We start from the raw sequence: 13,282 nt of genomic DNA on the forward strand, positions 1-13,282 counted from the left end.
CATTTCTACGAAGCCAGCGGGCCAGGGCCTTGTCACTGGCCCCTGGTCTAGTGGTGAGGATTCAGCGCTCTCAGTGCCGCGGCCTGACTTCAGTCCCTGGCCAGGGAACTGATATCCTGCTTCAAGCCGCTGAAGGCCAAGACCACCTGAGATCAGCCCCACCTCCTCATAGCAACACATTGGGGCATAGGATTTAATATATGAATGGGAGGGGGCACAAACGTTCAGTTTATAGCAAGTATATAGCTCTTAAAAATGTGTGCTAGTGTGTGTGTGTGATACAAGTTAACATGGCCCTCAGATGCAAGTCAACCACTTCATCTGGGCTTTAGCTGACTTTCTTTTACCACAACTTTGGAAGCTCACACTCAGCCCGAGGTACAAGTTTACTGTTTAACATCTCTTCTAGTTCTCCCAGCAGGCTGACAAAGTAGCTTTATTTGCCTTATCTCTACAGAGCTAGTCAAGGCCATAGAGATAATGTGTGGAGGAACTAGGATTTGAGTTCAGGTCCTTCTGACCCTAAAGCCTGAGCTCCAGCTCCCCATGGGGGTTAAAGCGTTGTTCCCAAAGAGTGCTCTGCAGAAATCTGCTCCTACTGATTGCTACGAGCAAAAAGGGTTCCCTATTCTCAGGGATATTTGCATTTGTTCTTGAGGTATATGCGTTTCTGTTGTGATTTAAAGTGGGAGACAGCTCACATAGTATAGGCATACCTCATTTTACTGGTATTTATTTGCAGATAATGCATTTTTTTTTTTAACAAATTGAAGCTTTGTGGCAACCTTGCATCAAGCAAGTCTACTGATGCCATTTTTCCAACAGCATTTGCTCGCTTTATGTCTCTGTGCCACATGTTGGTAATTCTCACAATATTTCAAACTTCATTATTGTTATATTTGTTATGGTGATCTGTGATTAGTGATATTTGGTGTTGCTATTGCAAAAAGATTTCACCTCGCTGAAGGCTCAGATCATATTTAGCATTTTTTAGTAAGAGAGTATTCTTTAATTAAGGTATGTACATTTTTTTTACACATAATGCTATTGCACACTTCATAGACTACAGTAGTAGAGTGTAAGCATAACTTTTATACGCACTGGGAAATCAAAAATTTTGGTGTGTCTCACTTTATTGTGATATTAGCTATATTATGGTGTTCTGGACCCAAACCTGCAATATCTCCAAGGTGTGCCTGTATTTTCTAGCATCTGCCTGTGGTTGAGAGAGGAGTTTTTAACAGATGGTGGCTGGGTTGACACCTTGGTATATAAGGTAGCCATTTCTACAAACTGCCTGGGTTGTAGAAATTGGAATATCAGGGTGAGGAGGGCTACAGAAAGAATGTTTTAGGCCCACCTCTTCATTTTACAAATGAGGAAATTGAGGCAAAGGGAGACTACCTTATCCAAGGACACCACTTGTTTGGCTGAGAGAGAACTAGAACTTCCTGATTCCTAGTCCAGTTCTCTTTACTCCTTCTGTGAATAAGAGAGTTCTTTTCTAACTTGCCTGGCAATCAATGAGTGGTTTTATATATAGTTTCCCTCTGTTTCCATTTCTCTGTATTTTAGCTTGTGTTCTTACTCTTTCTGTCTCAGGCCTCCTCCTGATTGTATTGATATTTAGTCCACAGTGAGAGGACAGGTTGATCCATGGAAAAGAGGGCTAGAGAGTTGAGCAGAAGGGCCATAGGATGTAGGATTACAGCCTTGCATCAGCTCTGATAGGGATAGTTGCATATCAGTACACCCCGGATTTGTGACTGAAAAGCTATGTGTACAGGTAAGATTTTACAGGTGAGTCATATTAGGGATGCCTCCTATTTAAAGACTACCATGGCCACCCTTTGCCTTATCCATTCCATCTCTAGAGATTTAACTTACAAAGATATATGCAAAAGGATGTTTTGAAAAACATTGTATACAATAGCAAGAGACTATAAACAACCTGAATATCCACTGATGGGGGGATGGTTATAAAAACTGTGGTACATCCATACCGTGGAGTATATATGAGATACAATGTGGTAGATCGTATGGGCTAATATGGTGCAACCTACAAAATATATTGTTAAAAAAATAAGGTGTGTGTATGTCTTGGTTTGGGTTCCCTTAAAAGAGAGCCTCGGACAAGGACGTGGGTGCAAGTAGTTTATTTAGGAAGAGATCCCAGGAAAAATAAATCAGGGAGTGAAGAGAGTGAGACAGAAAATGCAAATAAGGTGTGTACTTAGTTGTTGCTATAGCCAAGAGAAGCCCAAATAAGCCCAGACCTTTGAAAAACACACAGAATGTCTGTCTCCCAGAATTGTCTGTCTTGTTGGTAAAAAAGAAGGCTGGGATATTTATTAACGAAGCCCATCCTTCACTGGTTAAGGTTGTTCCATGGTGTTAACTGCCTCCTACTTCTGGCTGCATTTCCCTGTGGACTGAGCAGGCTCCTGTGGCTTTGAAGAAAGTGCTGGTGTTCAAGGTGGGACTCTGTCACAGCAGAAATCAGAGGTGGTATGAGAAAATGAGACGCCAGGCGCCAAAAGCACCTGCTATAATACAAAAGATGTCTACTTGCCTGTAAACAAAGTATATGTGTGTGTTTGTGCGTGTGTAGCTACGTAAATATCTATATACAAATACCAATATAGAGGTGTATTCACATATACACACAGACAATTTTGAATAATGCATAAAATCACTGGGAATAGTGGTTACCTTTGGGTAGGGAGATGGGGTGTCTGGAGGTCTGGATATTTGGTGTGGGAGAGGATTAATTTTTCAATGTCTAGCTTTTTGTACTAGTTGCTGTTTTCAACCACATGAATGTATTTATTTATTTATGTATGTATGTATGTATGTATTTTTGGCTGCATTGGGTCTTCATTGCTGTGTACAGGCTTTCTCTAGTTGCGGCGCGTGAGGGCTACTCTTTGTTGCGGTGCGTGGTCTTCTCACTGCGGTGGCTTCTCTTGTTGCAGAGCACGGGTTCTAGGTGCACGGGCTTCAGTAATTGTGGCATGCGGGCTCAGTATTTGTGGCTCACGGGCTCTAGAGTGCAAGCTCAGTAGCTGTGGCTCACAGGCTTAGCTGCTCCGCGGCATGTGGGATCTTCCCGGACCAGGCTCGAACCGTGTCCCCTGCACTGGCAGGCGGATTCTTAACCACTGCGCCAGCGGGGAAGTCCCATGAATGTATTTTTTGAACAATGTTTTAATTAATTTTGTTGAGGTATAACTTACATATAATAAAACACACCTATTTTAAGTGTACAGTTTAATGAGTATCAATGAACGTATATACCCATTTAACCACCACCATAAACAAGATATAGCACATTTCTGTTGAGTTCCCAATCAGCCTTTTGCAGTCAGTCCTCTACTCTCACTCTAGGTAACCACTGATCTACTCTGGATCACCTTAAATTAAATTTGTCTTTTCTAGGGTTTCTATAAATGAACTCATACACTATATACTTTTTTGTGTCTAGCTTATTTTGCTCAGTATAATGTTTTCGAGAATGATCTGTTATTTTTTTTTTATGTCAATAGTTTGTTCCTTTTTACTGGTGAGTAGTATTCTATTATAGGGATATAACACAATTTGTTTACCATTCACTTTCTTCTTTTTTTTTTCCAAAGTTTTATTTTTTTTAACATCTTTATTGGAGTATAATTGCTTTACAATGGTGTGTTAGTTTCTGCTTTACAACAAAGTGAATTAGCTATACATATACATATATCTCCTCCCTCTTGCGTCTCCCTCCCACCCTCCCTATCCCACCCCTCTAGGTGGTCACAAAGCACTGAACTGTTCTCCCTGTGCTATGCGGCTGCTTCCCACTAGCTATCTGTTTTACATTTGGTAGTATATATAAGTCAATGCTAGTCTCTTACTTCGTCCCAGCTTACCCATCCCCCTTCCTGTGTCCTCAAGTCCATTCTCTACATCTGCGTCTTTATTCCTGTCCTGCCCCTAGGTTCTTTATAACCATTTTTTTTTTTTTAGATTCCGTATATATGTTAGCATACAGTATTTGTTTTTCTCTTTCTGACTTACTTCACTCTGTATGACAGACTCTATATCCATCCACCTTGCTACAAATAACTCAATTTCGTTTCTCTTTATGACTGAGTAATATTCCATTGTATATATGTGCCACATCTTCTTTATCCATTCATCTGTCGATGGACACTTAGGTTGCTTCCATGTCCTGGCTATTGTAAATAGAGCTGCAATGAACATTGTGGTACATGACTCTTTTTGAATTATGGTTTTCTCAGGGTATATGCCCAGTAGTGGGATTGCTACCATTCACTTTCTGATGGACTTGCGCATTGTGTCTAGTTTTGAGTTTTATGAATAAAAGTTATCGTGAAAAAGTCATGAACACTTGCAACAAGTCTTTGTGCAGACATACATTTTTATTTTATTGTGTAAATACCTAGGGGATTACAGACTCATACAGTAAGTGAAAATTTAACTTTATAAAGAATTGCCAGATTTTTCCAAAGTGCTATATTATTTTACATTTCTACCAAGAAGTGTGAAATTTCCAGTTGTTCTACATTCTTGCCAACACTCAGTACTGTTTTTCTTTTTAATTTGAATCATTCTAGTGGGTGATAGTAATATCTTGTGGTTTTAATTTGCATTTCCCCAATACTGTTGAGCATATTTTCATTTGAGTATTTGCCATTTGTACTTCTTTGTTTGTGAAATGTCTCTTCAAAATTTTTGCCTATTTTTCAGTTAATATCTCATTATTGAGCTATAAGAGTTCTTCATATATTCCAAATACAAGCCTTTTGTCAGATATATGTATTGCACATATATATTTCTTGTCAATGGCTTGCCCTTTTTTTTTAATGTTGTCTTTCAAGAGTAGGAAGCTTTAATTTTGATATACAGTCAGCCTCTGTATCTGCGAATTCTGTATCTACACATTCAACCAACAGCAGATGGAAAATATTTTTGAAAATTCCAGAAAGTTCCAAAAAGCAAAATTTGAATTTGCTGGGCACTGGCAACTATTTACATAGCTTTTACATTGTATTTACAATTATTTACATAGCTTTTACATTGTATTTACAACTATTTACATAGTATTTACATTGTATTAGGTATTATAAGTCATCTAGAGATGCTTTAAAGTATGTGGGAGGATATGTGTAGGTTATATGCAAATACTATGCTATTTTATATAAGGGACTTGAACATCCTCAGATTTTGGTATCCATGGCGGGTCCTGGAACCAGTCCTCCATGATACCAAGGGACAATTATAGTCCCATTTATGTTTCTTCTTTTCCTTTTGGAGTACATGCTTTTTGTGTATTGTCTAAGAATTCTTTACCTAAACTAAGGTCATAACATTTTTCTCTTATGTTTTGTTCTAGAAGTTTTTAGTTTAGCCTTTACATTTAGGTCAATGATCAATTTTTAAAATTGAAGTATAGTTTCTCTACAATATTATATAAGTTACAGGTGTGTAATATAGTGATTCACAATTTTTACAGGTTATGCTTCATTTAGAGTTATTATAAAATATTGGCTATGTTCCCCGTGTCTTGCAATATCACCTTGTAGCTTATTTTATATCTAATAGTTTGTACCTCTTACTCCCCTATCCCTATATTGCCCCCCCACCTTCCTTCTCCCTACTGGTAACCACTAGTTTGTTCTCTATATCTGTGAGTGGTCTGTGAACAAACCACTAGTTTGTTCTCTATATTCTTACGGATATAGAGAATACGAATACAAATGGTATTTGTCTTCCTCTGTCTGACTTATTTCACTTAGCATAATGTCCTCCAAGTCCATCTACGTTGCTGTAAATGGCAAAATTTTGTTCTTTTTTGTGGCTGAGTAGTATTCCATTGTGTGTGTGTGTGTATCTTGCATCTTCTTTATCCATTCATCTGTTGATGGACACTTAGGTTGCTTCCATATCTTGGCAATTGTAAATAATGCTGCTATGAACATTGGGGTGCATGTATCCTTTTAAATTAGTGTTTTTGGGTGTTTTTTTTGGATAGATATCCAGGAGTGGAATTGCTGGGTCATATAGTAGTTCTATTTTTAGTTTCTTAAGAAACCTCCATATTGTTTTCCCCAGTGGCTGCACCAATTTACATTCCCGCCAACAATGTACAAAGGTTCCCTTTTCTCCACATCCTCACCAACATTTGTTATTTGTGTTCCTTTTTTTAAAATATTTACTTATTTATTTGGCTGTGCCAGGATCTTCGTTGCTGCATATGGGATCCTTGTTGTGGCATGTGGGATCTTTAGTTGCAGCATACAGGGTCTTTAGTTGCAGCATGCAAACTCTCAGTTGTGGCATGTGGGATCTAGTTCCCTGACCAGGGATCGAACCTGGGTCCCCTGCATTGGGAGCACAGAGTCTTAGCCACTGGACCACCAGGGAAGTCCCTGTTTGTGTTCCTTTTGATGATAGCCATTCTGACAGGTGTGAGGTAATACCTCATGTGGTTCTGATTTGCATTTCCGTGATGATTAGTGATGCTGAGCATCTTTTCTTAGCCATCTGCATTTCCTCTTTGGAAAAAATGTCTATTCAGTTTTTCTGCCCATTTTTTAATTGGATTGTTTGTTTTTGTGATGTTGAGTTGTATGAGCTGTTTGTATACGTTGGATATTAATCCCTTATTGGTCATATCATTTGTAAATATTTTTTCCCATTTAGTAGGTTGTCTTTTTGTTTTGTCAGCGGTTTTCAAAAGCTTTTAAGTTTAATTAGGTCCCATTTGTTTGTTTTTGCTTTTATTTCCTTTGCTTTAGGAGATGGATCCAAAAAATATTGCTGCAATTTATGTCACAGTATTCTGCCTATATTTTCCTCTAGGAGTTTTATAGTATCTGGTCTTACATTTAGGTCTTTAATCCATTTTGAGTTTATTTTTGTATATGATGTTAGAGAATGTTGTAATTTCATTCTTGTACATGTAAGTGTCCAGTTTTCCCAGCACCACTTATTGAAGAGACTGTCTTTTCTTCATTATATATTCTTTAATGATCAATTTTAAGTTAACTTTTGTTTATATTGTAAGACAATGTTCAAAGTTTATTTTCTTTCTGGGATATTCAATTGTCCTAGCAACATTTGTTGAAAATCCTTTCCCCTTGTATTACTTTGGCATTTTTGTCAAAAATGAATTGGCCATATGAGTGGGTCTATATCTGGACATTTTATTCTGTTCCACTGATCTATGTGTCTCTCCTATGTTAATAGCATACCGTCTGTATTATTGTAGCTTTATTGTAGATCCTAAAATAGTGTAGGTCTTACACTATTTTGGGATGTAGTGTAGGAGGTAGTCTAAGTCCTCCAACTTTGTTCTTCTTTTTCAAAGTTGTTTTGGCTCTTTTAAATCCTTAACATTTACCTACAAATTTTATTATTGGCTCATCAATTTCTATTAAGAAAAAACCTGTGGCATTGTGATTGAGATTACGTTGAATCCCAATACATTGGGAAATATTAATATCTTAATATTGTGTCTGACAATCCATAAACATTGTATATATCTTCCTTTATTTAGGTCTTTTAAAATTTTTTCAGTGATTATTTTATCATTTTCAGTGTGGAGGTTTAGCATGTATTTTGTTAAATTTATCCACAAGTGTTTTATATCTTTTGGTGCTGTCACAAAAGTTATTTGTAGTAGCCAGCCTCCAGGTTGGCCCTCAATGCTCCTTCCCTCCTGGTATTCATGCCCTTGTACAGTACCCCCTGCAATGCACACACATCGTACCAGGTCTGTGTGACCAATAGGATATGGCAAAGTGATGGAATGCCACTTCTGAGAGTAGGCAGTAAAAGGCATCATGGCTTCTTCCTTGCTCTCTGTTGGATTGCTTGCTCTGGAAAACATGAGAACAGCTCTACCGGAAGGTCAAATGTGGTGAAGAACAGATACCCTCATAAACGAGGAACAGAGGCCTCCACTAACAAGACATGAATGAGTGATCTTGAAAGTGCATCCTCCAGACCCAGTCGAGCCTTCAGATGACAGCAGCCCTGGCTGACATCTTGACTGCAACCTCCTGAGAGATGCTGAGCCAGACCACCTGGTGAAGCTTTTCCCAGATTCCAGACTTGTAGAAACTGTGTGAGATAATAGATGTTTGTTGTTTCAAGCTGCTAACTTGGTAATTCATTATGTAGCAGTTGAGAACTAATACAGTATTTTAAAAAATTAATGGTATCTATTTTATTTCAATTTCTAACTCTTTGTTTCTACCCTTTAGAAATTCTTTTTTTTTTTTTTTAAATATACATAGACCTTGTACCTTTGTCCTTGCTAAAAATCAGCGCTTCCGCAAATATTTTAGGATTTTCTACATAAGCAATCATGTTATCTGTGACAAAGACAGTTTTGCTTCTTTTCAAATCTGGATGCTTTTTATTTATTCTACTGCCTTATTAACCTGGTAGGACTTTTAGTATAATGTTAAAAAAAATGGTGAGAGCAGATATTCTTGCCTTTTTCTTGATCTTAAGGGGAAAGCCATTCAGTCAGTATGATGTTAGTTGTAGGTTTTTCCAAGGTGCCCTTTATCAGGCTGAGGAAGTTTTCTTCTGTTCTTAATTTACTAAAAGGTTTAAATTTTTTTTTCTCAATTTTTTTTTTGTCATCAATACTAGATTTATAGTTTTATTATAGTAAAAAATAGTTGTTACAGTGAGATCTACACACATATACAGAATTACATTTAAATTCATATAGAACAATATTTGCATTTTAAGTTATACCTGAAATTAGAAGATGAAGTATGGCTTAAACTTTACAACAAAGAAAAGAAAAATACATGGGATAAAAATAGAGTTAACAGTAAAAATAGAACAATCTGTTCTTGATACATGTGGAAACTTTTTGTCAGACTGCTAGATCTTCTTAATATGATTTTCTAAACCATTAAAATATGGGCAGCTCAGTTTTATTTTGTCAGCAATTTGTTTGACAGGATTATAAACTAATGTTTTTGAAAGCAAATCCAAGCCATTTTCAACCAAGCTTTTGACATGGGATGCTAGGCCTCCCGGTTTTCACTTGGGAAATGTATTCTTATAGTCCTGTAAAGATGCCACTTCTGGCCATGTTTCATTACTGGGGGGGCCCAAAGCTTTGAATATTTTAAAGAGTTGATCAACTTCTGAATTCCCATAGAAAAGTGGCTTCTTTGTTGTTAATTCTGCAAATATGGTGTCTATATGCCAAATGTCAACTGGAGTCGAGTAGTGAGCTGACCCCAGCAGTACTTCTGGAGATCTCTACCAGAGTGTTACTAACTCATGTATGTATACTCTAATAGGTATTCCAGAAGCTCTGGCAAAGCCAAAGTCAACTAGTTTAATTGTTCCTTTGTTATCAGTAGATTTTGAGGTTTTAAATCTCTGTGAAGAGATCTTCTAGGCTGACAAAACACAATCCCTTGTAGGGTTTGGTACAAATAACTCTTAACAAGTGAATAATCCATGAACAGACCTGGAGGGATAGAATCCAAGTACTTTTGAGATCCAAGGAATTCAAAGATGAGATATAACCTGGATTCCTGCATAACCACATTTGAAGATTGACTATGTTTGGATGACAGAGTTCTAAAAGAGAAATTTCCTGAGTTGAGGCACTAGGAACACTTCCTCTTTACTTTCTAGTCTGATTTTTTCATGGCTACCACTTGACCTGTAGTTTTGTGTCTACCCTTATACATAATTCCATAGATACTTCTCCAACTTTCTCTATTTTGGAATAATCATCCACAATTACTAAATAGGAACGGTAGATCATGGATTATCATTCTGTGATGGTAGAGGATATGGTTGGAGGTGTCAGAGGGGTGGTGGAGGCAGTGATGCAGCTACAATATCTGTGTCGCTCTTCCTCAACTTCCAAGAGCCCTGAGAGCTTTTATTATGAATAATTTTCTAATAATCTTTCTGAGTCTATTGAGATAATTGTTTTTTTCTTTTTTGTTCTGTTAGTATGTTGAATTACATTGATTGATATTTGAATGTTAAACCAGCCTTGCATTCCTGAGATAAAACCCACTGGATCATCATGTATGAATTGTTTTTGAAAATATTTGATGAATACTTTTCTATTATTTGAGGCACATTTGCATTTCATCTGAGAGAAGCCAGGAGACTCTGCTCCCATTGGCTGCTTTTGGGAGCACAGTGCTTCCTTGGTGCTTGAAACTTGGATAAGTGGGTTTTTGTACCCCTTTGAGATCCTTGGGGGAAGTGTCCAGACTGAGACATGTGGGAATCTTGGTAGACTGTGGATAATTTCTTGCCCCCCTGAATCAATGTATTTGTTCAATCAAAATGTTTGTTCAGCTTTAATTTGGAGGAGGAGTTGAAAACTGGGAAAGTGAAAAAAAGAATGGAGAAGGAGGACTGCTGGTAGAAACCTCAAAATAGGGAGAATATTAAGATATTAGCTACCTTAAATGACAAATATTCACTATTGAAATCATGGCCCTTAGAGGTCTTAGCTACAACTTCAGGATCATTTTGCAGTATTCCTTTAACCACACATTCTACTTTCCTGAGAAGAGTTTCGAACTTGCATTTTTCCTCTATCTCCTTAATTTCCAGTGACACACCAGCATCCAGTGATGTTTGAACGTATCTTTCCTTGTGTAATGGTGCTCCATGCAGCTGCCCGGCAGACCCACTCCTTAATTTGACTCTGGCCTATTTCCTCTTAATGCTTTGATCAGTATTTGTTGAGAGCTCAGTGTCCCCTTCTTCGAGACTCCAGGGAGATGGGTATGAAATATTATAATAATTTATTTTCACTCAAGGGCATTAAGACCAGGAGAAACCTCTCTTGGCCTGCCTTGGGGGCTGGGGTTAGTGTTAGTGTGTTATGAGTAGGGAGACTGAGACATGGGATTATGAAAAGGAAACTTTCAGTGGATGAAATGATAGGAAAGAGTCTGGGTGGCTCCATCGAGTCCCAAATAGCTGCCAACTTCTCAAGGTTAACACGCTGAGAAGGGCTAGACCCTCTTGGCTTTCTCCTGTATTCAGGCGGCTATGGATCTATGAGTCTGTGAAAATAGCTGCTGAGCAGAGTAGAGCAATGCAGTCTCTCTTTCTCTATCCTCTGTCTCATTTTTCATTCTCTCCTCGATCCCCCTCTCATCTAGACTGGGACAATCAGATGACAAAAGAGTTCTACTTTAAAACAAGTGCACTCAGGTATTTATAGTAAGGAAATGGACTGAATGAGCCAGCTGCTAAAAATAGATGGTCTGACTTAATCCATTCAGGAAGATTGTGGCCCAATGCATTTAGGGATAAAATAAATCAGTTCAGATCTAATATTTAGAAAACTTATCCCAGATTGGAATGGTTGGCCTCTTGTGAGAAATGCTATAGATTTTTCTAAACTGGCAGCAGTGGTGGGGATGGGCTTTGCAGGGAAAAGGCTTGACATCAGCCTAGACATCAGAAGATCTTCTTAAGTCTGTTTTAGTTTTCCTCCAGAAAAATTGGTCTAAGTCCTCTAAGCTCTGTACAAAACAAATGTCAGTAAACCTTGCTGAGTCCATAAGGTAGGTTTGGGGCTCTGACTTATGTTTGGGGAATACTAACTCTGTCAATTGTATGGTAGATACTCATTCAATTTTCCCACATGGGTAAGTTCTTTTAATAAATAAACACATGCATAGCATTTATTGAACACTTACTGAGTGATGTGCACCATGCTGGGCCCTTCTCATTCTATTTTATTTAGACCTCACCCTAACCTTGGCATATGCTCTCCTTTTTGCTGATACACAAACTGAGGCTCAGCTAGGATTTTCCAAAGCCGTGTTGGTTGAGAATAGCAGATTGAGATCTGAACTCATATCTAGTATGGGGGATAGATATGGAGTCTTGCAGTATTTTTGCAATCCTCTTGGCATTTTATTCTGGGCTGTGCACTTACAGGCCCTCAATCAGTGTTTATAATGAAGGCTTTCTTGATTCTCATTATCTCTTCCTCCTTTGAGTTCAATAGCCTACTTGTACTGTTCAACTTTGCATCTACTTTATGTTATCTTATATCATCCATTGTATCAGTTAGGAATGTGTTAATTTGCAAGGAAAAATACCTCAACCGATGTGGTGTTTTAAAGAAAAATGGTTGCAAGTTCTTTTTACACCTCCAATTGAGAGCTGGCGTCTGTGTCTCCTCTCCTTGAATCTGGTGACTGCTTCGACCAGCTGAGTACTGTAGAAATGACACTGATTCCTGCATGAGCCTGGATCATAAAAATCCATGCAACTTCCTTCTAGGTCTCTTGGAATGCTTGCTCTCAGAACCCAGCCATTGTGCTATGAAAAGCCTAAGCCATATGGAGAGGCCACATGTGTTGGCACTTGGTCAACTGTCCCATCTGAGCTCAGTCTTTGATCATTCTAGCCTGGGTACCAGACACATGAGTGAAGAAGTTTTCCTGGAAATGGATTCTCCAGGTCCAGCTATTCTATTTCCTGGGTGTTTGAGTCACTGGTTGAGTCTTCTCAACAGAGGCTCCAGATATCATGCAGTAGAGACAAACCATTCCAGATGGACCCTGTCTGAATTCCTGACCTGCAGAATCTGTGAGCTTAATAAAATGACTTCTTTTTAATGTCACTAAGTTTTAGAGTAGCTTGTTACACAGTACAAGTAACTGGGATATCCAACTAGCACTGGTTTACAGCAATTGAAATATGTGTATACATGTATTTAATGTAGTAGAAGATCTAGAGGTAAGCCCTTGTTGGCATTAGTTCACTGCTCAGCTATGCCATCAGGGACCCAGGATCTTTCCATGTGTCCAGATTGCCATCCTTAGTATGTTGCCTTTGTCCTCATGCTTGTTGCCTCATAGTTTTGGCATAAATGCTGTAGCTCCAGGCATTGCATCCGCATTCAAGTTAGGAAGAAGAAAGGACAGGCAGAGCTAGCCTCATCTATATGGTTTTATTAGGAAAGCAAAAGCTTTCCCAGAAACCCTCAGGTCTTTACTTATGTTTCACCAGCTAGATTTTTGTCACATGCTCACCCCTCAGGGGAAGGGAGGCTGAAAAAATGAGTATTTACCTGGCATATTGCTGTCCTAAACACAGTCTGGATTTGCTTAGCAAGGATACCGGAGAGCGTGAGCACCACGTGGGCAAGATCAGTGTCTGCCACAGACCTCAGTTGCTTTGCATCATTTTTTTCTGGTTGGTTCAACTAGGTGGTGAGTTTTTGAAAACAGAGACAGCGATGGTTACT

General features: G+C 38.4%; 1 pseudogene; it reads right to left on the reverse strand.

Annotated features, from left to right (window-relative positions):
• Nucleotides 1–8,904: 8,904 nt before the first annotated feature.
• On the reverse strand, nucleotides 8,905–9,808 carry LOC118889934 (annotated as a pseudogene).
• Between the last annotated feature and the right edge of the window lie 3,474 nt (nucleotides 9,809–13,282).

The sequence above is a fragment of the Balaenoptera musculus genome, chromosome 2 (genome assembly GCF_009873245.2).
Source record: "Balaenoptera musculus isolate JJ_BM4_2016_0621 chromosome 2, mBalMus1.pri.v3, whole genome shotgun sequence".
NCBI classification, from domain to species: Eukaryota; Metazoa; Chordata; class Mammalia; order Artiodactyla; family Balaenopteridae; genus Balaenoptera; species Balaenoptera musculus.